Raw genomic sequence first — 27,559 nt, forward strand, 5'->3', positions numbered from 1 at the left:
GGTGCAAATCGGCCTGTTAGAGCTCACGATAAAGAGCTTTGTGGAACACAGTACCAATCAGCAGTTTCCCTTTAAATACAGAGGCAACCGTACTTCCTCGTAACACTGTACCATTTTCTGTCTAAACCACTGTAACTTTGGGTTCTTCTAAAATCTTCTGGATTTGGAGCACCCATCCAAAAATAACATTAGATTAATATTTTTTAAAGTCACTCAAGGGGCTTCCCTGGTGGCACAGTGGTTGAGAGTCCGCCTGCCGATGCAGGGGATCCGGGTTCGTGCCCCGGTCCGGGAAGATCCCACGTGCCGCGGAGCGGCTGGGCCCGTGAGCCGTGGCCGCTGAGCCTGCGCGTCCGGAGCCTGTGCTCCGCAACAGGAGAGGCCAAAACAGTGAGAGAGAGGCCCGCGTACCGCAAAAAAAACAAATAAAATAAAATAAAGTCACTCAAGACATAACTTTAAATATGGGGTCATTTCTCCATAAGAAGAAGCCTTTAGGTAAACCATATTTTGTTCCAAAATTACTCTCTATATGATACCTGTTTCCTCCTTGGCAAAATGACAGATTCTGATCAGATGATCTTTAACAGAGATAGAGACTCAAAGACCTATAGAGGCAAGAGCTATAAATCAGTAGTACAGCCTGGGTGTGAGACATAAAGGAGCAGTAGGGACTATGGTAAATTGCAGGAAGGAGGGGGTATTACTCAGTAATAGTCAAATTATTGCCATGCTGGAATTCAGGCCAGTTTTTGTGTATTTTCAGGTAAGCTAGGAATTTGGATGTTTACACTAAATTCCTGGTTTTTAAATGTGGCAATAAAAACACAAACAAACACAAAAAAGAGCACTGCCCAAAAAAGAACATACCTCTCCACCACATTCATCATTCCTCTGAACTTAGGGTCCCAACTCTAAATGTGTAAGATTTCATGAGTTTGGTTTCCTTCATTTAGTTGAGCAGAAATATGATTGTATCATTAGCAGCAGTACAGTATCGATAGAATCTAAGATGGCTATACATGATAGCCGATGTTTGACCATTTTGGCCCATAAAATGGTAATTTCATATGATTCACCTACTGTACTGAGCACACGGAAAGGCAGGAGCCCAGGGTTGTATTTTGGATCTTCCACTTAACTGTTTGTTTCTCATCTGTAGAATGAGATGGGTGCGACTATATTAGCTCTAAATTCGCTTTCTACTTTAAGTTCGTGTTCTTCTGAAGGCTTTAGGATAAAGTACAGTGACTTGAAGAACAGATACTGATATACATAAACACCAAATATGGCAGAATAGGAAGGCTAGTAGTGCTTGTTTATTAAAGGGTGAATGTGAGCATTTAAAAGGACCTCTCCAAAACAGCTGGCACCGAAGACAGATGTCTTGGGAAACTGCTACAGCATTCACATGTAGTAGTTAGTTACCGGGAAATAGTTGATGGTGCACCTTGGCTTTAGGAAACCACTTTCTAATAAAACTAAATCACTCTTCTGTGGCGCAGTGCATTAGACAATGGATCGTTATTACTTTTTGCTATACCTTACCAGCTGCATCATTAGAAAGGAAGTATTTTTTTTTCCAGAACAGCAAACGAAGTCCATGCTATATAGCAAATGGCCCAAGTTCAGCAAATGAGCTAACAAGCAAGAACAAATGAGAATCTAACATTCTGCCCAGTTCTGAACAGTGAACATGCCACAGCATACATTTCTTCAATTCTATTCAGCATACCATATAGCAGTCCTAATAGCTAAGAACTAGCAAAAGGCACAAAGGATTGCCATTCACCATAATCACAATTGTCCTGTAAACCCAGAGATAAAGGGCATGAAGGGCCAACAGGCAAATGGAAATATGTATTTGGTTTTTGTTTCTTATCCAAGAGATGTAGCTTTTAAAAAAATCTTTTTTTTTTCAGGGGTGGAGGGTGGGATGAGACTGACTCTTAAAACTGAACTTTAGGGCTTCCCTGGTGGCGCAGTGGTTGAGAATCTGCCTGCCAATGCAGGGGACACGGGTTCGAGCCCTGGTCTGGGGAGATCCCACATGCCGCAGACCAACTAAACCCGCGAGCCACAACTACTGAGCCTGCGCTTCTGGAGCCTGTGCTCTGCAACAAGAGAGGCCGCGACAGTGAGAGGCCTGCGCACCGTGATGAAGAGTGGTCCCCGCTCGCCACAACTAGAGAAAGCCCTCGCACAGAAACGAAGACCCAGCACAGCCAAAGATAAATAAATTTATAAAACAAAACAAAACAAAAAACTGAGCTTTATAAAGAATATATAGCAGTAAACCATGTCAAAAAGTATACCATGTATCTGACGTAAATAACAAGTATAATTAGTAGTACCTACTGAAAACTCCGAGTCAAAAACCCCAGGTAAGTCATAGTGATGTTCAGATGCCCATGGCAAAGTGAGTTTCAAATTCTTGTTTGCACTGCCAAAACAATCCTCTGAAAAAAGACCATGGACACCTATAGGGTCTTTGGGTACTAAAACTAAGACGGAAGAGAAGTTCTTTTAAGCCCAGATCATTCCAGCAAGTGATTTAGGTTTCCATTCTGCCAGGAAGGTTTGGAGAGGATGGCCATCCCTGCTTTAGGACTGGTCCATAACACGAACTCGTGCGTGTACTGACACACAGGAAAAGGGGGTTGAACAGGAAGGCAGGTAACACACAAATGATTAGACCATAGCAATGTGGTATAGTATATTTTTTAAACTCTTGTGAATTGCCAAGTTGGAGAAACTCACTATTGAAATAAAGATATGGACCCCAGTCCAGGGCTGGCTATCCTAACCCAGCCCTCCAGGCCCACTCTCCACTCTGCTCCAGCCTGTGTGAAGCCTACTCAGGGCTCCCTTTTGCCCTCCACCCTCTAGCAGAGGTTGACCGGGGAGCAGCAGCGGTGGGGAGTGTGAGGGCTGAGAGGGAGGAGGGGTACTGACCCCAGTCCCCCAACCCCGTGAGGCCCTTGCTGGTTGGCTACATCCCTCAACCAGAGGTCAGGTTCCCCTCCCAGCACCTTCTCCACACACAGCTCCCTTCTCTTCTGGCTTCCGGTAACCATCCCTGCCTCCCTTGTTAGCCTTGGGGTACTGCGTTATCCCTGTTCACTGCCTGTGCCTACACCTCTGTACGTAGTGCCCTCAGGAAGTCCCCTCAAATCGCCCAGTTTACACGTACCATCTGTCTCCTGCCTGGACTCTGACTCAAACACCTCCCGGAGTCCCATTCCCTTTTATATCTGATCTCTGGGGTCATCTATCCATGTCCCCCTTTTATTTGCACATATAATTGAGATTTATATTTTCAACCACTGACATGATTCATTTTGCAAACTAACCTCTGATCCAGTAGGATGCTCTGGGTCGTAGAAGAAGATTTTCATGCCATTGGGGTGGCGACCACCCCAAAGGTCCCCTGTCACAGGATCCTTGGATACATTATCCATAAGTGTGTTAAAGTCCAGAGGCTTCTAGATTAAAAACAAGGAGAGAAGGAAGGAGAGAAAGTGAAAAAAATTTGAGAGGTGATGGAGCAATACATCAGGGAATACTATCATCCTGTCCTTGGTCACCACACTTCTGGCTCCGGGGACACGACAATTCTGCCCCATTTCCCTGGCACTCAAGGGAATTCCTCTAGCTTTCCATCTATGCTAGGATTTTGCCGGTTTCCAGGACACACGAGGGAGGGGGAGGATCAGAAAACCAAGGAAGCCTGTTAAAAGTTAGATGAAGGCATTTGGACTAACATCTGTGCATGAAATTAAAACTGCAAGAAAAAAAAAAAACGTTTTAAGTGCAGCCTAAAACAGTTCCTTCTAAAACGGCATGTGCAAATGATATTTTTATAAGCATTCAGAAAACAACCAGGAAATGCAGATTCATTTCTGATGAGAACATCAATGAAATGTAGGCTCTTCTTTAACGGCTAATCATAGGCTCTGCAGCCAGAGGAGAAATGATCACCCGGGGTCTAATTTGTGCCTTGGAGTTGAGGAAAAGTTTCTTCCTTGGCTTCCTGATGGTATTCAACTCCCTGTTCTTCTGCTGTTTATTTTCTAAATATAAGTTGCAAGCATGTGATGACTGCACAGATTGCTGTCGCGGCTTTGTACCGGGATCATAAATAATACCAACGATTCTTAATTCCATCATTCATCATCCTGGCTGCCTTCTACCAGGGAGAAATCGCATCTATTTGTTTACCTCTAACTCTCAGTTGGAGAAACAATATCTACCGTGTACCTCAAACAGAGGCCAGCCTACCTCAGCACCCAGAGACCCTGTGATAATTGGCAGTGACTCATTGCACAGGCCAGAGCGTGGGGAGACAGACAGCTGTGGTGAGCCCACACTGCCCTGTGCTTCCTACTCAAAATGAGCTCCCTCCACGTGGCCGTGAAGGGACGAGAGGGCTCAAGCATTGAGGCAGAGCCTCCTTTTGACCTTCATGCAGCGCCATCACTCATTCCTTCCCTGGAAACCGGCAAGTTTGGCCAAAGGAGGCGGCTGAGCAAACATCCTCTGGCCAAAATCAGCTCCGAGTCTCCTCCATCCCCAAACCGCATCTATCCCAGTGTCAGACATTCTAGGCTGATACGTTAAATTCTTTAGGTGAGGAAAATGTTTGTCGCAGGGTTCCGCTATTATCTTTGGAAGGGGTCATGGCCAGCTGGTGAATTCCATGGCAGATGAAAGCCTGCAAAGATGAGGGTGGGGAGTGAGAGTGGGAGAAGGACTCAGAAACCTGGGGTCCCGTTCATTCACTGCATGATTAATGAGCTCCTGCCTTGCACACCTGCTGAGCAAGGGGCAGGCCTGGGACCTGCTGAGCAAGAGCTGACAGTCCAGCAGGGAGCCCATCTTGGGCTCAGCGATGAACTCTTCCCTTGCAAATCCGTGATTCCTAGCAATACTAACTCACCACGATGCACACTCGGACCACGTTTCCTGCTTCCACAAAGTCCAGTGGAAATGTTTACATTCCTTGGTAAGGGAAACAATAAATTATTCTCTTTGGGAAAAACTGGAACCTCTGTTAACAAATATCCCAGTTTTTAGAGAGTTGGAACTCACTGAAGTGAGACTATTCATTGGCTGTGTCTTGGATTTTTTTTTTTTTTTTTTTTTGAGGAGGGGATCATTTTTATTGCGGTAAAATACGTAAAGCATGACATTTGTCATTTTATCCATTTTTCAGCGTACAATTCAGTGGCATCAAGTACATTCGAAGTGTTGTGAATCCATCACCACGATCCATTTCCAGAACCTTTCCTCATCCCAAACAGAAACCGTACCCAGGAGCTCCCCACCCTCCCTTCCCCATCCCCTGGTCACTTCTATTCTGCTTTCTGTTTATGAATTTGCCTCTTCTAGATACCTGAAATCATACACTATTTGTCTTTTCGTGTCTAGCTTATTTCACTTAGCATAATGTCTTCAAGTTCATAGGTGTTATAGCATAATTTAGTACTTCATTCCTTTTTAAGGCTGAATAATATTTCATTGTATGTAGATACCACACTTTGACAGGACATAAACCCATCTGCATCTCATCCCAAATTCTAAGAACAATCCCAGCTAGTTTATCAAATTTCTTGGCACTCCAAGTATCAATTAACTGGTCTTAATTAATATGATCCTTCAAAAGAAAGAATAACATTACAGTTGAAGGGGGGAGTCTCAACTGAATTGTTATGTCAGGAGACAGGCATGATTTGCTGCCAGAAGTGAGAGCCAAACCTGACATAAGCTTTGCCCTCAATCTTGCCTCGGCAAGAGCAGTGCCTCTATGATTCTGTGTTGAATGTACATTGGATTGGGTTTTATTCTTATAAAATCCTTTAACTTTCAATTTGCAGAAGTGCCTATTGTTACAACTACAATTTGTTTTTATTCCCCCAGCCAATATGAGTGTGTGTAATTCCATTTTACTTCCGCTAATATCAAACTAGCCCTGCCAGTGATTTTAATGGCAAACATGATGTTCCATTTGATGTTGCTTCGAGGTAATTTTCTCAGACTGAAGCCCCTCAGGACAGTCACTGAGATGCGGTGCGCCGACGGGCACCGTCACACGGGGCCTGGGGACAGCGCTTCATATGCCGTGGGCAGTTCTGACAGGGGAGCGCTATCTTCGTGTTTTTCCGAAGCATTACTTTCATAATGCTCCACTTTGCTCTTACTTCTTCTTTCCTCTCCTTTGTGTTTTTACCCCTTTTGCTCCAAACCTTCAGACCGGATCAGAATTGGTTCGGGTGAAGATGAAGCTCTGAAGAATGCCCTGACCCAGCATGTTAAATTAACAGTGAATTTGTTCAGTGCCTACTACGTGTGGGAATTCTTCCAGGAACACATAGAGAAAATATCGGTCCTGTGGAGCTTATACCCTAGTAGGAGAGGCACACAGACAATAGAGAAGAGAAGTAAAATACAAAATATGTTTGCAAAGGATGCTGAAAATACAGCCATAAAGGAGACAGGAAGCGTGTGTGTGTGTGTGTGTGTGTGTGTGTGTGTGTGTGTGTAGCAAGGAGCAGAGCTGCAAGTTTAGATTAGGTGCCCAGGGAAGGCCTCACTGAAGTGACATTTTAGTGAAATCTGGAAAGGTATGAAGGAAGAGCCGTGGAGATCTGGAGAAGGAGCACCTGAGGAGAGAGACAAGTGCCCCATCCTGAGGCAGGGCCTTGCCAGGGAAGCCCCAGAAATACTCAAGCAGGAGTATCTCGGCAGCAGGCCAAGGGTTGGAGACAAAGGCAGCAAAGGGATGGGCTGCCAGGGCACCTGGAGGCTGTTGTGAGTACTTGGGCTTTATAAATATTGTGCTGTGTGTATACAAGTTGAGGCTATTGTCTGTTCCATCAACATGGAGGGGAAAAAAAGGGGGGGGGGTCGGGGAGGGAGGGAAGGAGGAAGGAAGGAAGGAAAGGGAGAACTGAAGAACACAATGCCAAGCTTAAAATTCACTAGAGCAGAAAGAATCAAAGTTTCACAGGTGATGTGTGTGGCTTGCTGCTTCCCACTCTGCAGCTAAGCAAAAGTGAACAACAGACCTGTATGATGCTGATGACTCAATAAAAGAGCGAAGAATTGCTTCTCACCCACTCCAATTAGACAATCCTTTTTTCCTCACTTTTAATTTCACAAATCAATTAGGATCTAATTATCACTCTGCAAACTTACAGTATTAATACATCTTACCTTCAATGGAGTTAAAGTCCAATTAGCGTGCATTTCATACTCATGAATCTTATGAGCCAGCACTTCAGACATATAGACATACCTTCAAAGAAGAAAGAGCTACATCAAAGCTCGTGAAGTAATGTGATTTCAGAAGGTTACCATGAAGCTGTAATAACTCTTCCTAGGGAAGAGCTTTGCTTAGAGACTGGAAAATGGAACCTGTCTCAAAGCACACCAAATTCTGAAGGAACTCAATGAGTTGACAGTGCACAGAGGAGTTTTAATCTCTGAGAAGTTATTTCTAAAGGTGGGAAGCTAATTGGCACTGACTAGTAGGGAAGGAACTTAACTCTAACACAAATATCTGGGAGCAAAACCATGACCGTGCTTTCCTTGGTTTGTCAACATAATGGCAAGCCCCAGGTTCTGCATTTTAGCCCCTCGTTTTAGGCCAGAGAACGCACAGGAGAAGACAAATTCTTGGCCTGTATCTGAGAGACTTCCTCCCCTCTACCCTGACTGCAATGTCACATTCATCATAACGATCTGTGGCCAGTCTAAGCACAGTGCATCCCAGGACAAAGATAAATGACTGCGTGATTATCTGCTATTTGTGAAGACCAGGAGATGACATGAATAATTGAAAACTGTCTGTGTTGCTTTCTCTAAATATGTTACTACCCTCTAAATATGTTACTAATCTTCTAAGTATGTTACAAATCCTTCATGATACAAGATGAGGAGGATTTTATGTACACACCAATGCTACCCAAAGTGTGGTCCCCAAACCGTTGCTGGTCTGTGAATTGTTTCACGATCACCACCAGAAAATAAGGTAAATCAACTACATCACTAAGCACACTACTTAGTGAGGCTGACTTTTTTTCCCCATGGTAACACTTTCTTTATGAAGGAAGTGATGCCTTGATTTACATTTTGGTACCAGCTTTTGGTCGTGTCACAAACCAGCACTACTGGTATATACATACCTACAAATTGTTAATCTCATTATACACTCAAAAATCTTTCCTCAAAGCAAAGCTGTTTAGTAATACTAAATGTTTATTGCAGTACCCCCTCTTGAAATGCACTTTTTTCCCCAAAAAAGACATTTAAAAAGAATATGCCTTCACAAAACAGAAAATTATGATTTGATATATGTTACCCCCTGAAAAAGTAAGATATTTTACATTTTCCCTAATCCTCTTGCTGGAATAACATGTTAAAATGCATTCCATCATTTAGAAAATGAATATGCTCTAAAGATGTCTAAGGAGAATCTGGGGACATGTATAGCATTTTTAAGAGTTCACATACTTGCCATCAGGTGAGATGTTGATTCCACAGCAAAATCAAAGCTGCCAGCCACCACTCGAACTTCATTTGGACTGTATTAAACAACAAATGAGCATGCTAGACCGAAATACAACTCCCAGGATCTCAGGTAGGGGTCAACAAAATAGTGATCATTGATGGCATAGAAGTGTTCTGGTCCCACACTGACAATGCCATTCAAACTGCAATTCAAACACACACATATGACACATGCAGGTGAAGGCATGGTACGTTACAGGATTATGCATTGGCATTCATTAATGTCTACTTATAAAATCAAAAAGTGGAATGGAGCCTTCACAGTAGCTGTTACAGCCCAGAATTATGTGAAATCAGTCCAACCTATACAATCCTCAAAGACAATAATTACCCTAAGAAATCCTAAAAGGTTATTAATTAATAGCAATGGGACATAAAAATCCTATAAACTGTCTTTAAAAAAGTGTGTGTGTGTGTGTGTGTATGTGTGTGTGTAGATAGACAAAACTCCACAAACATTAAATTAGGCCAGGAATCATTATCAGGGCCACACATTTCTTTATGCTCATATAGAACAGTCCAACTCAGCATCAGGCAGTGGAAAACACCCTGGCAATCTTGAGACTTTCATTTTAGTTAAAGTTCTACTACTATTAGCTGTGTGATCTAGGGGAAATTAATCATTTCACATTCCAGGGCCTCAGTTTCCTTATCTATAACAAAGGAGTAGATGGACTGGTCTATCTTTTAGCCTTACAGGATCACATCCAGCCATAAAGTTTCATAATTCTAAATGGAGTGAAATGTCTGTGAGCAAGAATGCTCAGAAATAGGATGCTGTGGCTTTTTTGTTGCTGTTGTTCTGATTTTGATTCTCCCTGTGTTACTGAAAATCTAAGATATATGAGTCTATTTTTCTGCTTTAATAGGTACAACAGCGAACACATAAGTGAGTCATTCTGTGCTGATTGAGGTGACAGAAGTTCCCGGGCGCCATTATCTGGGAGAGAATTATCTCCGCTCCATTGCGGAGGGCGTCACGGCCAGCACATCAGCTCTGACGCAGCTCTGGGCTCCTGGGCGACTTTGATAAGCGTACAGAGCCTCAGTTTTCTCATCTGTAAAGAGAGGTTAAATGATTTTCCCAAAGTCATACAGCTCATTAGTATAAGACTAAGGGTCAGAATCTTCATTTGTGGCGTTGCAGTGGGAATTACAATGAGATGATGCCTGCTGTCTGCTTTGCGGGGAGCCTGCCAATCACAAAGCCTCCATCAATGGTAGCCACAGTTACTACATGAGAAAAAGGGTCTAGGAATTTAGGATTAGTCTGTACAGGCTTCAGGCATAAGCCTGCAAGCCAGGGGTTTTTCCTCTCTTTTTTAAAGGTAGATTTCTGAAATTAGTTTGCTTTATAATCCTTTGCTATTTTTCATAAAAAGGAGCAGAGCAGAAAGGTTTAGAGTAATAGCTTTGAAATCTGATGAACTCCATTTGAATTCTGGAGTTGCTTGCTATCATCCATGGGGCCACAGCATGTCACTAAACTCTAAGCCTCTCCATACCTTGAAATGTTGGGGTAAGAATAAAATGAAATAATGAATCAAAGACCCGAGCACCATACCTGGCATCTAGTAAATGACCAAAAATGACCATTGTGTTATTATTATTAATAACATGCCCAAATTATAATAGATTAGTCATTGGAGTATTAATGTTGTAGACAACCATATAAACAACCATCAAATACAAAGCAGAAAATATACATGGATAATCCTTGGGTTGAGAGAGCAGAATTTTAGTTAATTGTGGCACTAACTATAGTTTGGTTCTATATTGCCAAAGATCAATATATTTGCAATTGCCCAGAAAAAAATATTCTAACCCTGAGAGATTGGACAAAATTGAGATTTCCGAGATTAAATGGTCAAACAAATAAAACAAGTTTTCACTATTTCATAGTGACTCAGAGCACAAGCTCCAGACTCCAGGCCTCATTTTCTTGAATCCAAACTGGTATAGAAATAAAACCTAATTAAGAAAATATTTGTGGGTCTTTCCTGGTGGCGCAGTGGTTAAGAATCCGCCTGCCAATGCAGGGGACCCGGGCTCAACCCCTGGTCCGGGAAGATCCCACATTCTGCGGAACAACTAAGCCCGTGCTCCGTGCACAACTGCTGAGCCTGAGCTCTAGAGCCCGTGCTCCGCAACAAGAGAAGCCACCACAATGAGAAGCCCGCGCACCGCAACCAAGAGCAGCCCCCGCTTGCCGCAACTAGAGAAAGCCCATGTGCAGCAACGATGACCCAACACAGCCAAAAATAAAAATTAAAAAAAAGAAAATATTTGTAAAAAGTTAATAAAATAATCTGTTAAATTGGTTATTGTACCAACCAACTTATAGTTGAAGCTCATTAAGTTGTTATTATCACTATTGTTATTACCATTAGCCCAGCTTCTCTAGTCTACATACTTTCTCCTAATTTAGATCTTGGGACTTAGCACATTCTTCAGACACTCAGTGTCCTCATTTCTTTTTCCAAAATATATTTGTTGAATGAATGTATGAAGAAACTCTCCCACCAAAAGCTGTTGTCTGAACTGTCATGGAGATGAAGACCTGGGCTGTCGTCTGTAATGGCCACTAATTGGTTGATTGACTTTCATCCAGTAACTCTATTTCTCTCCAATCTCAGTTTCCTCATCTTCAAATCCACCAGGTAAGAAAGGAGAGGAAGGAGCACTGTTAACACTGAGCACACATCACTTACCAGGTGCTCTGCTAGGCACCTGCACGTACATACCACACGGTTTAAAAGAAATCTAGATTTACAAATTCAGAGATAATTAAATTCTGCAGGTAAATTTTTCAAATAGAGGGTAGGATTCTAGAAAATCATGATTAGAGGATAAAAACTGTTTGGGAAGATAGTGTCAGATTATTTTCCTAAATCCATCACTACCTCATAAACCAAACCCTAAGGCAAGCGAGGATGTTGACTTTGTGTTGGGTTTTGGGGGATCAGGGATCCATGTGTGTTTTCTTTCTCTGTATGTCATCCTGTCAAGGAGCCTGGGATGGAGCTGAGTGTCACCACAGAGCTGCTATTTCAAAAATCGTGTGCACAACAAACAGCAGAAGAGGCAGCACAGAGAGGTCTTAGAGGCACCAGATTTCAGATCTCCTCTTAGGTACATATTTCTAATTCTTAGAAACATGTAATATTCCATCTTTCAATAGAAAAATAAATAACAAATAAGCTCAAAAGGTGAAATTTGTCTATGGAACTGGTTTGGGTTTGAAATACTAAGTCTGGTTTTCAAGAAGAGCAGAGTATTTTCTTGCTAAAAGATTAAAGGAACATTCTCTGAGGCCAGGAGCCATAAAGCAGCATCCAGCCAACCTGGGAAATGAAGGAGGAAGAGGATGGGTCTTCTCTGAGAGCCTTGAGTCCTCAAAAGTTTCTGCAGAGAACTTTTCTGGTGGCGCAGTGGTTAAGAATCTGCCTGCCAATGCAGGGGACACAGGTTCGATCCCTGGTCCAGGAAGATCCCACATGCCACGGAGCAACTAAGCCCGTGCACCACAACTACTGAGCCCGCGCTCTAGAGCCCGCGAGTCACAACTACTGAGCCCACGAGCCACAACTACTGAGCCTGCGTGCCTAGAGCCCGTGCTCCACAACAAGAGAAGCCACTGCGATGAGAAGCCCGCACACCGCAACGAAGAGTAGCCCCCGCTCGCCGCAACTAGAGAAAGCCTCCACGCAGCAACGAAGACTCTCCAACACAACCAAAAATAAATAAATAAAATAAATAAATTTATATTTAAAAAAAAGTTTCTGCAGAACACTTGGAGGAGTTTGCGATCCTTAGAAAGGGGGGTTGCCATTATCCCCCCCACCCCGTCCCCCGTCCCCCACTCCCTGCCAAAAAGCAACACTAAAAGTAGATTAACCATCCACTGGTATTAAAGGAAAATAGAAATATGACATATCTCAGTACTTAGGCAGAAGTTTGTGTTTGATGGGTTTCAGATGCAAAAGTGACTTTTCTTCTTCTTGAAATTTAAACAACTCAACCGTGGACTTAAAATCTGGATGGTTCACCACCAGCAGGTATTATCTGAGAAGAGATTAAAAACAAAAATGGAAACATTAACTGAGCTGTCAGCTGTCAGCCCTGTCTCCGGAAAGCAATTTCAATCCACCTCCAACCAGTACTTAGGGTATCAGGCAGATGGAATATTTTCATCTCGCATTTGTGATTGCTCCAAAGAAAAATGGCTAAAGGAAGACCCAGTGACAGTCTCTAAAAACTCCAGACTCCACAAGGGGAAAAAAAATCCTCAACTTAAGAATGAGCAGCCCTTGACACTAAAACTCCAAAGAGCTTATTAAGCTTTCTACTGCAAATGGTCTCAGCAAGATGCAGCACTGAGATAAAAGAGATAAAAGATGTGAAGAATATCAATAAGAGAAGGTGTGCTCAGGTGTAATTTACACAGTGTGAGATGATCAATTCCATAAAAAGAGCACGTGAGAGATAATATCAAAGGGAAGCAGATTCTGGGAGTCAGTGCAACTCTGAGACATGAAAGAGACCAGTTTAAGTGGTCAAGAAGGTATGATCAGAACCAGCAAGTGAAGTTAGGCCATAGTCTTTGCCTTTAGAAGCAGTGAGTCTTTGGAAAGCTTTGACGTGACTGAATTGGTGTTTAAATGAAAATAGTGTAAAGTTTAGGAGGTTGAATTGAAGAAATCTGAACACAAAAGCCAGCTATGAAGCTTCGCATTAGTCCATCTGACAAGCAAAGGTTTATTTTAATTGGTGCTAAGTGCTACAAAGGGAAAACAAAACCAGATAAAGGGATGGAGAGTAATGAGATGTCTTCTTCACAGGAGTCAGGGAAGTTCTGAGAAGATGATGTCAAAGCAGAGATCTAATGAAATGAGAAACTGAACTATGTGAATATCTGGGGAAAGAGTGCTCCAGGCTGAAGGAAGAGAGCATGCAAAGGGCCTGAGGCACATGTTTCATTGGAACACTTAATGGTGAGGTTGTGGTTGGAGGAGTGAAAGAGTGGGAATACTGAAGCCACAGAAACAGGACCCAAGGCCAGTCTTCAGGGTTTAGGATAGGGATCCAGGGCTTACTTATAGGGGGCTTTCAACCAAGGAGTAACATGACCTGTGGGTATGGCAGTAATCCAGGCACGTGGAGATAAGGCACTGGGCCAGGAAGATGGCACTGACGGGAAAAGACAGGAAAGGACAAGAGAGGCATTTGACAGAAGTATCAAATGTCCCCGACGAAGGCTGAGGAGTGAGGGAGTCGGAAATCAAACATAAGTGAGGATTAAAACCCAGATTCACATTTTGCACAGCAGATTCCACCTCTAGGAATTTATCCTAAGGAAGTATTCACAGAAGATATATGTACAAGAATGTTTATTTTGGCATTGTTTTCAGTGAGCATAAAGGTGGGAACAGGTTGAATATCCATCAACAGATGAACTATATTATAGTACTCCCACACAACAAAATTCCAAAGAGCCATGGTAAAGTAGCTCTAAATGTACTGTCAGAGAAAGGAATCCATGATGTAGTGTTTAATGCAAAAGCAATTTATACGAGCATGTGTGTAATAGTGATGTGGTTACTTTTCCCATTTTAATTGAAAAGAGCATGCACACACCCAAAACCCTATTTCTTTGCACTTAAAATATTTTGAAAATAAAATATAGTGTTGATAAATGGGTGAAGAGGTCATTGAAAGGGAAATATATACGGATATATGTATATTTCATATATACATATATGGAAGAAGAGAAGTCATATGGGGTAAACATGAAGAATGGAAGATAAGAGGATAAAGAATTACTTTTCGACATTTTGAGTTTAATGTGGCTATAGGGGAGGAACCCAAACAGAAGTATCTAATAAGCTGAAGGGAGGGAACTGAAGAGCTGATTAAAATCATCATCATCATCATTATCCACTTTGGGGGTGTTCTCCTAGAGAGCTGGCACCGTTACAGTCGTGACACGGCTGAACTTTCTGAAATAGAGAGAATAAAGAGGAGGCAAAATTATTGGTCCTTTGGGGAATGCTCCGAGAATTCGAAATGAGTGACAAAATAAGAAAGAGGGGAGACAACCTGCAGCAGAATCAGAGTGAGGACAGATAAGTGTACTGGAATATCAGGGAGGGAGGAGAGGAGGGGAGGGGGGGAGAGTTGGAAGAGAGAGACAGACTTTGCTGATAATTTTCAAGGCAGCAATTTTAGCCCGCCAAAACGGGAAAAATCTGCAGAGACCGAAGAAGGGATTGTTAGATAATTGTTGCTGCTCACCGAAAAAGGGATTGTCTGATGAGATGGACGACAGGGGTGATTCTCAACCCTGGCCTCACATTTATATCTCCTGGAGAGCTTGTAACAAGCACTACCGCCCAAGCCTCCCTCAGACCAACTGAATCAGAATATTTGGGGCTGGGACCTGGACATCAGGCTTTTTTTTTTGAGCTATATCGCCTATCGCAATGATCTATACGCAGGAGAGGTTCAACAACATGGTGGCTTTTCTCTTCAAAGCTTGGAAATTGTGGAATAAAGTGTCAACGATTTTAAATTAAAAGGCTTATTCTGAAAAGTATAAAAAAAGATAAAAATCTAAATGACGTGTGAGGGGATATATATATACACACAAGTACACACTTATATATACTCAATTCAGCAAATATTTGAATATACCACTTAAGTGCTTCAAGGAATAGACAGATGAATGGGAAGCCATTCTTGAACTCACTGGACTCACAAATTGCCACAATGGAAGACAGGGGAATATAAGAGTTCACTGTACACACAGGAATACAAATATGCATAGAACATATACTATCAAAATCATAACATCAGTATGAATGCATATACGGTTTGTTTTTTGAAACATATCACTGTTCATTTTATTTGAAGATGGGCATTGGTATAAAAAAGGCTGAAACAAAAGACAAGCTGCCAGTCCTAGAAAATGGTTCAGAGCACAGTAAGTGAAAGGAAACACTTACGGAGCTAATGAAAGCCAGTCCATTACCAAGTATCTACAAGTCTTTAGAGCCAGTTTCTGTCAGAAAAGAGAATAGACAGCACAGATTGTTTCATACTGTTGCAGGAAGCTAAGGGTCCTTTTCTTTATCACTCCTAACTTGAAAATAGGGCTACATATTTAACTCTTCTTTGACAGGTTCACTTATTTATTCCAGTTGACTAATGTGATTATTTAAAAATTAAAAGCGATTCATATATTGAAATAAAGTATATTTAAAATGTACACTTAATATATTTGTTTTAAATTGATGGACTAGAACTTTTTCCTTAGAGCCCAAAACCTCTTAAAGTACATGGAAATTCACTAAATGTACAAAAGGTACAGTAATTTGAAAATAGCCTGCTGTTTTTAAAAGACATAAACTCCCAATATATGTTGATACTTAATAATTCCAAACCAAATAAACTCTTTGAAAACCCTATTGGAAATATAAACAAATTCCAAATGCTTTGGTTAAAATGGGGATACATTTCATATGCCAAATATGCATTTACTATTAATATAATCATCAATAAAATATCACCAAATTAGTTATGCTTTAAGTACATGTAAATTTTTTGGATTTCAATCAATCTCGAGACATATGGGATTTTTGATTTGGTATTAATAATTTTAGTGGAGGTGTTTGTTTTTCAAATATCCAGGGATATTTAATATCAATATCATGTTTGTTTTCTAGAAAAAAAGACTACACTATAAGATATCTGACCAAGCTTACTGATGCTAACTGCGTTAAGTCATGTGGCCTTTCCAACCTCAGTCAACTGAGATAAATAATTCTAAAAAAACCCTCAAAACATAACAAAAGCAGATTGGGACTGACACATATACACTACTATATATAAAATAGATAACAAATAAGAACCTGCTGTATAGCACAGGGAACTCTACTCAATACTTTGTAATGACTTATATGGGAAAAGAATCTTAAAAAAAAAAAAAGAGTGGATATATGTATATGTATAACTGATTCATTTTTCTGTACACCTGCAACTAACACAACACTGTAAATCACCTATACTCCAATAAAAATTAAAAAAAAAAATAACAAAAGCATGAATGTCATACAAGTTGTTCTCAAATAACAAAGCTGGTTGGTTGAAGCCAGATGGGGACTTGAGTCCTCCGACACTCCTGTTGGTTGCCTACCAGCTGCTATTCCCTGGCCTTTTTATCTTTGCTGAAGGGTCAGTCTTCCACAAAGGAGGCCCATAATTACTTTCCCAGCTTCCTTTGCAGCTAGGGCACCAGCCTGTTGCCTAGCTCTGATTAATGAGATCTAAGGGAAAATCTGCTGAGAGCTTCTGGGAAAAATTTTCCTCCCAGATATTAAAAGAGAGATGCATGAGGAGAAGCCCGGTGGTAACTGCAAAGGTGTGTGAGGTCTTTTAAAAATTTTACCCTTTACTCATTGCTTTTCATTCCTCTTTTGTCCCTCCTCTGCCATCTGCTCAGGTTATATTACCATAAAATCAAACACTGTCTGACTATTGTTTTTGCTAAATGGACCAAACAAAAACAAATGATCAAAAAACAGTCAAAAACATTGACAGTAGTTTGGTAAAGTCAAAAGTCAAGTAATTTGGTATTCATAACTAACTACTGACTTAATAATACTCTCCTGGTTCATAGTTTTATTTTTGAACAAAATTTAACAAGTATATTAATCAAATAACTTGCAATACTTCAAGTTCAAGTGAGATACTTCCTCCTCTCAAATACTTACCTATTCCTTTTCCTAATTTACAGTTAGGAAGTTCTACCAATTTTACTCTTGGGAAGCATTCTTTCTTGTTCTGGGAGAGAAAAAAAGGAATCAACTATGCATAAAACTGTCCAGAAATTATAATTAAGTTGCAAAGGTAAGTAGCCAATAAAGTTCTCCTTAACTGTACTTTTTGACTGGGTTTCAACCCCAGGGTTAGTGGTCCCTGAAACCTGAGCAATTCTACCAGACCAGACCTGAGCAAGACACATGGGTCCCTGGGCACAACATTCAGTATTTATTTAGCAGAGGTGGGTAGATACACAAAGGAGATACATAGTGTCCTCTTGAGGACTCTGTGCCCTTTGGCAGAACAGGAACTATTTCATCAACTGTGTCAGGAGTCCTTAGTGGAATTTGGGTTAAATAGCAACAGGGTTCAAATTTATTCCATTGATGTTTTAGGACTGCTGACAGATGGGCCTCCTGCCCATCTGCCCAGTGTGGCCCCAAAGCCTGGACTGGACATCTGCTTTCGGGTATGTTACTTGAAAAATGCAGGTGTGATTAAAGGATTTATAACTTCAGAAAATCATACCCAAGGCCAACATATAAAAAGGCATTGCACATACACACACCCAAAAGTGACTTACTAAATCTGAGTGCATAAACATTGTGGGGAACATGTGAGTAAAGGACAAAGGAAAAAAGAACAGATGTGAGAAGGAAGTACCAGCAGGCTGCCTGCGCAGCACAGAGCTATTGACATAGCATTTGAAAGAAATGGACCACAACATTAGCACAGCCAAGAGATCTAAACAATAAACATTTTTTGAGAACTAATGATATAGTATAGTCAGAGTGAGCAGCAACAATTATCCAACAATCCCTAGAAATCTTACTTGACTAAAGATAGACAGGCAGAGAAAGTTTTCACTTTGCCTTACTGATAATTTAGTCTCATAGAAGGAGGAAGATGGGCTAAGGGTGACTGGACACTTTGCATAAAATTCCTAACAATATGGTATAAAATAATAGGAATTTGGAGGTGACTTATTATTTCATCTTTTCATTCAGATAAAAATGTAGCATGCTCCTACTATCATGCCATTGGCTATCAATTCTACCCTCTACGAGGGTCTGAGCTAAGAGGCTAGCAGTGGGGTCTAGAAATCAGCTTTGTTAAAGCACCACAGTTCACGCTGAGGCACAGAGTAGAGAACCTGGGCGCGAGAGATCCAGAGGTGAATGGATAGATGAGGAAGGCCTGGCCTGCAAGGAGAGCGTGGGTCCCTGAATCATGTACACAAACTTAGAAAGCAGACTTCAAAGGAAACTTGGGATCTGCCCCCATGACCTGAGAAACAAAAAGATATTTCAACAATGGAAATCTGACATTATAATCAAAAAAGTTTGCAACAAAGAAATAAAAGGGAAAGTTTAGAGCAGTGCCTTACCAACTTTTCAGACTAAGACCCACATTAGGAAAAGCATTTTACATGGTAGAAACACACATCACACACACACACACACACACACACACACACACACACACACACACACCCTGGAACAAAGTTCACAAAGTGATACTCACCCTAATACATTTAATAAATTCTTAACTTTTCTATTCAATTCTATTTCATTTATTTAAAGATGCTGGTCATACAAATAACAAATATTGGTGAGGATGTGTGTGTGTGTGTGTGTGTGTGTGTACACACACACACACACACACACAATGGAATATTACTCAGCCATAAAAAATAATGAAATTTGCCATTTTCAACAACATGGAGGGACCTGGAAGGTATTATGCTTAGTGAAGTAAGTCAGGCATAGAAAGACAAATACTGTATGTTATCACTTATATGTGGGATCTAAGAAATAAACAAATGAATGAAAATAACAAAAGAGAAACAGACTCACAGATATAGAGAACAAACTAGTGGTTACCAGTGGGAAGAAGGAAGTGGGGAGGGGCAAGATAAGGGTAGGAGATTAAGAAGTACAAACTACTATGCATAAGATAAATAAGCTACAAGGATATATTATACAGCACATAGAATACAGCCAATATTTTATAATATTTATAAATGGAGTATAATCTATAAAAATACTGAATCACTATGTTGTACACCTGAAACTAATATAATATTGTGAGTCAACTATACTTCAATTTTAAAAATAAAAGAATAAAAATAAATAAATAAATAAATAGGTAAGTGTTGATCATAATTTACTAAATTGATTTTGTGATCCACCATTTTGAAAAACACTGGTCTACAGAAAGCTCCGTGAATATACACAGAGTGCCCCAAGGAACTCAAAGGACAGGTACAAGATGTTAAGAGTGGAGGTCATAATCAAGGACATTACAAAGAGTGACACAGAAGAAGAGTCAGTGACGTGCAATCAGTGAGTGGGTCAAGACTTGGGAAAAATGCCAAGGATAGCCAAATTAGCTTTTTTAGTCAAAATCACACAGGAAGAAGAGGTATGCAGCCTGGCTTGCAAGGTTTATTAAATGTGATGTGTTCACAGGGGGCAGAGAAAAGCAGAACTGATCAGCCCATATTCTAACTTAGGCTTCTCTCTCATGGAAGTTGATCTCTAACCTGGAAAAGACAGAATAATCACAGTAAAAGGGAGCCCACAGTAGGTAAGGAGGCATTAAGTGAGCACTCAGTTGCTTTGGGTTCAAATCTGTGGCCAAAAGAAGTCAAATCTCAACAGACTAATCATTACTAGTACAGTTCAGGTACTGTAATTACTCTGCTTTAATCCTCAAATCTCTCCCTGAGGTATTGTTTTCTCTATTTTACAGATGGCTAAGATTAAGTGGCTTTTCAAGGCTACAAAATTAGGAAGTGGTTGAGCTGGGATTAGAAGTGAAGTATGAATGCAAAGATCACATTCGGTCCTCTGCCCAGCAAAATTTACCAGTATCACCACTTCCAAAAAGCTGAAGGAAGTGCCAGAAGACAATTCAGCTTGTGTTATTATAATCCAGCTCATATTTTTCTATTTTATTTTCAATTATCAGGAAACATCTTGTCAAGTGCTTGATTAAGTCCAAATGTTCCAGGTCTAAAGGATAAAGTTCAATGTTTGAGATGTGTCGCTGATTTATAAGCTGCTGAACTCTGGCCAGAAATCACATACTCCCTGCTATGAATTATTCTTTGCAAATACATGCCAGCTCCTTACAAAAGAAAGCAAGGATCTTTAACTATGCATTACGAAATCCATTCTGGAACTTTCCTTGGGGCCATATGCATCCTCGCCCAGTCTACCTTCTGCCACTGCACACTCCTGTGTGAAATTACAATTTCAATAATATTGAAATTATTCAATATTCCTTACTGGGTCCTACTATCCTTAAAAGGATGGAATCGGGATTTGAAATCAAGTGCCATGACACCAAGGACCCTTTTCTCTCATCACTTTCTCATGCAAGTTTTCCCTCCACCTAGTCCTTCCTGCTAATCCTCCTGGAAGATTCCTACTCATGACAGTCTGCAGCTCCTACTGATCCTCTGTGACAGGATTAGTTAACTCCTTCATTTATCTTCATGAACCTTCATGTGTACATCTACAGAGTCTCTTACCATATTGGGTTTTTTCCCCAATTCTTTTATTTATTTATTTATTTATTTAACATCTTTATTGGAGTATAACTGTTTTACAATGGTGTGTTAGTTTCTGCTTTACAACAAAGTGAATCAGTTATACATATACATATGTTCCCATATCTCTTCCCTCTTGCGTCTCCTTCCTTCCCACCCTCCCTATCCCACCCCTCTAGGTGGTCACAAAGCACAGAGCTGATCTCTCTGTGCCATGCGGTTGCTTCCCACTAGCTATCTATTTTAAGTTTGGTAGTGTATATATGTCCATGCCACTCTCTCACTTTGTCACAGCTTACCCTTCCCCCTCCCCATATCGTCAAGTCCATGCTCTAGTAGGTCTGTGTTTTATTTACCATATTGTTTTACAGTAATCAGTTTGTGGTCTCACTGCTCACAGTAAACTCTGAAATCTGTGAGTGAATACAGCATCCTATTCATCCCTGTGACTTCCCACATGAATACAGCACTCGAGAAAAAAAGAAGGTACTTGGTAGATGTCTGCTGAATTATTTTGTGGAATTAGTAGGCTAGTGCATCAGATGGAGATGATGTTGGTTGCATTGATACAGGAGGGCCAGTGAGTTATTCGTCCTTAGCCTATGGTCTCAGTGAGGTATTATCACAATATATATTCAAGTACCCTTCATTAAGTGGATCATTCATAGGTAGATTTTTTTAAACAGATCTTTATTGGAGTGTAACTGCTTCATGATACTATGTTAGTTTCTGCTGCACAACAAAGCGAATCAGCCATATGCATATACATATCCCCATATCCCCTCCCTCTTTAGCCTCCCTCCCACTCTCCCTATCCCACCCCTCTAGGTGGTCACAAAGCACTAAGCTGTTCTCCCTGCGCTATGCGGCTGCTTCCAACCAGCCAACTATTTTACATTTGGTAGTGTATATATGTCGATTCTACTATCACTTCGCCCCAGCTTCCCCCTCCCACCCTATGTCCTCAAGTCCATTCTCTATGCCTACCTCTTTATTCCTGCCCTGCAACTAGGCTCATCAGTACCTTTTTTTTTTTTTTTTTTTTAGATTCCATAATATGCGTTAGCATATGGTATTTGTTTTTCTCTTTCTGACTTACTTCACTCTGTATGACAGGCTCTAGATCCATCAACCTCACTACAAATAACTCAGTTTCATTTCTTCTTATGGCTGAGTAATATTCCATTGTATATATGTGCCACATCTTCTTTATCCATTCATCTGTCAATGGACATTTAGATTGGTTCCATGTCCTGGCTATTGTAAATAGTGCTGCAATGAACATTGTGGTACATGGCTCTTTTTGAATTATGGTTTTCTCGGGGTATATGCCCAGTAGTGGGATTGCTGGGTCATATGGTAGTTCTATTTTTAGTTTTTTAAGGAACCTCCATACTGTTTTCCATAGTGGTTTTATCAATTTACATTGCCACCAACAGTGCAAGAGGGTTCCCTTTTCTCCACACCCTTTCTAGCATTTGTTTCTAGATTTTTTGATAACGGCTATTCTAACTGGCATGGGGTATCCCTCATTGTAGTTTTGATTTGCATTTCTCTAATAATTAGTGATGTTGAGTATCTTTTCATGTGCCTCTTGGCCATCTGTATGTCTTCCTTGGTGTAATGTCTCTTTAGGTCTTCCACCCATTTTTTAACTGGATTGTTTGTCTTTTTGATATTGAGCTCCATGAGCTGTTTGTATATTTTGGAGATTAATCCTTTGTCTGTTGTTTCATTTGCAAATATTTTCTCCCATTCTGAGGGTTGTCTTTTCGTCTTGTTTATGGTTTCCTTTGCTGTGCAAAAGCTTTTAATTAAGTCCCATTTGTTTATTTTTGTTTTTATTTCCATTACTCTAGGAGGTGGGTCAAAAAAATATCCTGCGGTGGTTTATGTCAAAGCGTGTTTTTCCTATGTTTTCCTCTAAGAGTTTTATAGTGTCTGGCTGTACATTTAAGTCTTTAATCCATTTGAAGTTTATTTTTGTGTATGGTGTTAGGGAGTGCTCTAATTTCATTCTTTTACAAGTAGCTGTCCAGTTTTCCCAGCACCACTTATTGAAAAGGCTGTCTTTTCTCCATTGCATGTTCTTGCCTCCTTTGTCATAAATTAGGTACCCATATGTGCGTGGGTTTATCTCTGGGCATTCTATCCTGTACCATTGATCTATTTTTCTGTTTTTGTGCCAGTACCATACTGTCTTGATTACTTAGCTTGGTGGTATAGTTTGAAGTCAGGGAGCCTGATTCCTCCAACTCCATTTATCTTTCTCAAGAGCACTTTGGCTCTTCGGGGTCTTTTGTGTTTCCACACGAATTGTAAAATTTTTTGTTATAATTCTGTGAAGAATGCCATTGGTAGTTTGATAGGGATTACACTGAATGTGTAGATTGCTTTGGGTAGTATAGTCATTTTCACAATATTGATTCTTCCAATCCAAGAACATGGTCTATTTCTCCATCTGTTTATGTCATCCTTGATTTCTTTCATCAGTGTTTTATAGTTATCTGAGTAAAAGTCTTTCTCCTCCTTAGGCAGGTTTATTCCTAGGTATTCTATTCTTTTTGTTGCAATGGTAAATGGGAGTGTTTCCTTAATTTCTCTTTCTGGTTTTTTGTTGTTGGTGTATAGGAATGCCAGAGATTTCTGTGCATTAATTTTGTATCCTGCAACCTTCACAGGTAGATTTTTGAGATAGCATATGGCAATAATAAAAGCTAACATTTACAGAGTATCTTTCATGTGCCAGATTTTATATATATCCTACTGTGATATGTATTATGAGCCCATAATATTTAGGTGGAGAAACAGGCTCAGAATGGTAAAGTTGAGACAGGCTGGGACCTGGGACCCGGGACCCTTTGCTACAATGCTTGCACTTGGACAAACATCTCCTCAAGCAACAGAATACAAACTATAAGGGACTAAAAATAACTGCGTGCATGTGCAGTTGGGACAAATTATGGACAATATGATACAAAAAGACCAAAGACGCAACTGCCATTCATGAGGTGTCTAGAACAAAAACAGTGAACTGCACATGATCCCTGCACACAGCTCCACCAAGGAGGTGGGCAGGCCACCTAAGCTGCCCCTCTGGCCCAGATGCTGGATCTGCCCCTACCCACACCCCATTTAAAGGATCAGATCGCTCTCCCTCAGGGAGCGAGCAAGGGAAGCCATTATTTGTTTTCGCTCCCTGTGTTGCAGCACAGGTCCCCAAAAAGGCTTGCCTAAATTTCTCTTCTGACCTGTTATCAATTTCTGTTGATTAAAAAGTCCAAGAATCTGGGTCAGTGACAAAGTGACTTGAAAGTTGCAGAACTGAGATGCAACCCAGGTCTGTTGGAATTCCCCCACTGCCCTCTTCCCACTAGAGTGTGCTGCCTGGAGTGGGCATGGGGGTGGCAGAAATAATAATGCGAGCTTTGCTGTTTCCTTCTAATGAAGGGTCTCATGCATTACAGTGGGCAATTTAGGAATGAGGAAGTAGTTGTCCCAGAGACGCGGGGCTGCAACATTCCACACTCCAGGGGGCGCTGTTTATTAGTCCTCGGCATTTCCTGGACTTGCGCAGTGCACAGCTCGCGAGACCACAGCAGCCAACTACAAAGAAGCGCAGGGAAGACTACTGATCCAGGGGAGCTCCCTTCTTTCTTTGCTCTGTGCTGCTATCACCTCAGAAGCATCCGGGAACCCCTCAAGACACATCGAGTATTCTTCCACAAGTTCCTTCCAGCCCCAGGACTATATAACTTCTTGTGAACCTGCCCCACTCGCATACACCGCGTCTCTGAGGAAAAAGGAGTATCGCCTCTGCGGATTCACCTCGACCCTGCTGCCGGTCTCAGGACATAATCTCTTCCCTTCACTCCTTTGGGCAGATGAATGACGCAGGATTTGAATGTCCTTTTGAAACCACGCACCTCAGATAGGACTCAAATCGAGTCACACCTCATGTGGGACTCGAACACAGACGAGCCTCGTGTGGGGCTGGAATCCACAATCTCTGGCTTAAGAGGGGACTCGAACCCACAGTCTTCTGGGTGCAACCGCACACCTAGTCTTAGGACTTAACGAAGCTCAGGTTCTTTATGTCTCGGCATAGAAGGACTTCAGCGAGAGGCAAAGTGACAGGTAAAAAGCAGATTAATTAACAGACTTTGTAAAGAGGTTGCAGGAAGATGGGGCATGAGAGGAGGGTCATGACCCAGGTCTCGGGCCGCCAAGTGAGGGTCCTTGGCTCTGGGCAGGAAAGAATTCAAGAGCGAGCCAGAGTAAAGGGAAAGCAGAGATACACATTCCAGACACATTTCTTGGGCGTCTCAGAAGGAGAGCAGCTCTGGGAGAAATACACTCCACAGAGGAGTACCAGCCGGCTCAGAAGGCAAGAGGTCCGGGGTGCAGAAGTGGTTAGTTTTTAATGCACTGGGTAATTTCATAGGCTAACAAGTGGGAGGATTATTCCAGCTATTTCGAGAAAGGGGAGAGGATTTCCAGGAATTGGGTCACCGCCCACTTTTTGGACTTCTGTGGTCGGCTGGGGAAGTGTCATGGCGCCTGTGGGTGTGTCGTTTGGCATATGGTAACGTATTACGATGAGCGCATAATGAGGCTCAAGTTCTACTGCAAGTCTAACCTTCTGCCATCTCGGGCCTAATCTGTTCTAAGCAGTTTTTGTTGTGTCCTCAATGGCTATGCCATTCTTTCAAGGGTTATATCCGCCCCTTTCCGTCGGGTCTCACTTTAGAGACATGCATACACATCCCCTGAGGAGCTTGTGAAATAATGCTGATTCTGATTCAATTGTGTGGCCTGGGGCCCGAGATTCTGCAAGTCCTGGGAACTCCATATGATGCTCATGCATCTGGTCCACAGTCCTTTTGAGTAGTGAGGCTTTAGAGCTTTTCGAACAGTGAGTGCAGTTTCCCTTCCTCCCCTCTCTGGGCTGCTCAGAGGCTCTGCAACCATCCTCCATCTTCATAACCACCCATCCTCCCAGCTGCACATTGCTCCTACTTCTGCTGTGGCTGTTCTAGCCTTCTTTTTTATTCAGAAACCAGAGGTCCACCCCACTTCCACTTTCCTTTTCCCTTCTCAGTCATCTGATTACAGCCAGAAGTTCAAGGACTGAGGCTCCCTCCCCACTTGCTGGGTCCAGGTGCTAGAAGTAAAACAGTAAGTTCTTTCTTCAAATTAGACCAAGTCATCCCACTGCAGCAACCCCACGGCAAAGCAGCTCCAGCAGGCACTCCATCCACAAAAAGAAACCACAGGCAAGGCCAACAACGAGATTCACAGAGACTAATATTATGTTCAGCTATGACCATAGTGTGCATTGGTCCCTTCAGACAAATCAGAATCAGGCCTGGGGCCCAGAAACCAAGGCCAAGGTCCATCTGCTGCCCAAGGCCAGGCCTCAACTTTTTCAGTTGAAATTTAAGTCTTGGTGCAAATCAGTGGTGTAGAATAGTCTGTCTCAAACTGTATCCCAGAGAGTTATACAGGATGTTTATAGATGGTACCAAAAAAGGGAGTGAAGTCTGTGAAATGACAAAGCAAAATCATTTTCTGTTTGTTTGTTTTGTTACTGAAGGACTTTTCAAATCTTTCAACATGCCAGAATACATTGTCAATCTCTAGGAAAAGGCTACAGCAGACAACACTTCGCAAATTTATTTATCCAAGGAACGTATTTTTTATGGAGCATGTCTTGTGACTTGTGTTGCAAGGAACAAACTTGGGGAAATATTAATATTGGATCAAATAAGCTAAGACTTCATGTTGATAGAGAAACTTTTTAGGATGGTAGTGGTAAAGCTATACTTTTACACAAAAGCATATACAAAATGCCTACAGTCTCCACCCTTAGAGTCAATTAAGGAAGGTAAACCAGAAAGATAGACCCTCACTCCTTCCTGGCAGATCTGTAATCCTTTAGAAGATTACAGATCTGCCAGGAAGGAGTGAGGGCCTATCTTCAAATTGTGTGGGGCAATTTGAAAAGTGTGGGCAGAACAAACCCAGGGATAGATGGAAATGGAGAATCAAAAGGAGAAAGGCTAGAAAGGGTGTCAGATACTTACATCTCACTTATTTTCATAACAGGTAATACCAGGGTAATACTGCACAAATATATATATATAGAGAGAGAGAGAGAGAGAGAGAGAGAGATAATGTATTTATATACATATAAATGTAATACATAATCTATATATTCTTTGGCAACAAATAGTACCATGATTAATGAAAATCCACAAACCGTAATTTTTACATGATTAAAAACCCCAAATCACTGTTTCTTACTTTTTTCTAACAGTTTGTGATTCCAAAAATAACCAACAATTAGAAGAAAAGTAAAGCCCAATAGTTACAAAAACCTATTCTGAATGTATGTTTCTAATCAGTCCATAGGGTCATACGATTTTTTTCTAAAAATCCAAAATGTTCAATTTGATTTTTAGTGATATTGTACTTCAAAGTAAATAATGAGGTTTTATTGATTAAGCCTTAGGGATTAGGATGATCATTAGACTTTGAACCCCTATTTAAAAAGTTACTAGGACTTCCCTGGTGGCGCAGTGGTTAAGAATCTGCCAGCTAATTCAGGGG

General features: G+C 41.2%; 1 pseudogene; it reads right to left on the reverse strand.

The window, feature by feature from the left end:
- Positions 1–16: 16 nt before the first annotated feature.
- On the reverse strand, positions 17–25,814 carry LOC131762421 (serum paraoxonase/arylesterase 1-like; annotated as a pseudogene).
- Between the last annotated feature and the right edge of the window lie 1,745 nt (positions 25,815–27,559).

The sequence above is a fragment of the Kogia breviceps genome, chromosome 9, assembly GCF_026419965.1.
Source record: "Kogia breviceps isolate mKogBre1 chromosome 9, mKogBre1 haplotype 1, whole genome shotgun sequence".
NCBI classification, from domain to species: Eukaryota; Metazoa; Chordata; class Mammalia; order Artiodactyla; family Physeteridae; genus Kogia; species Kogia breviceps.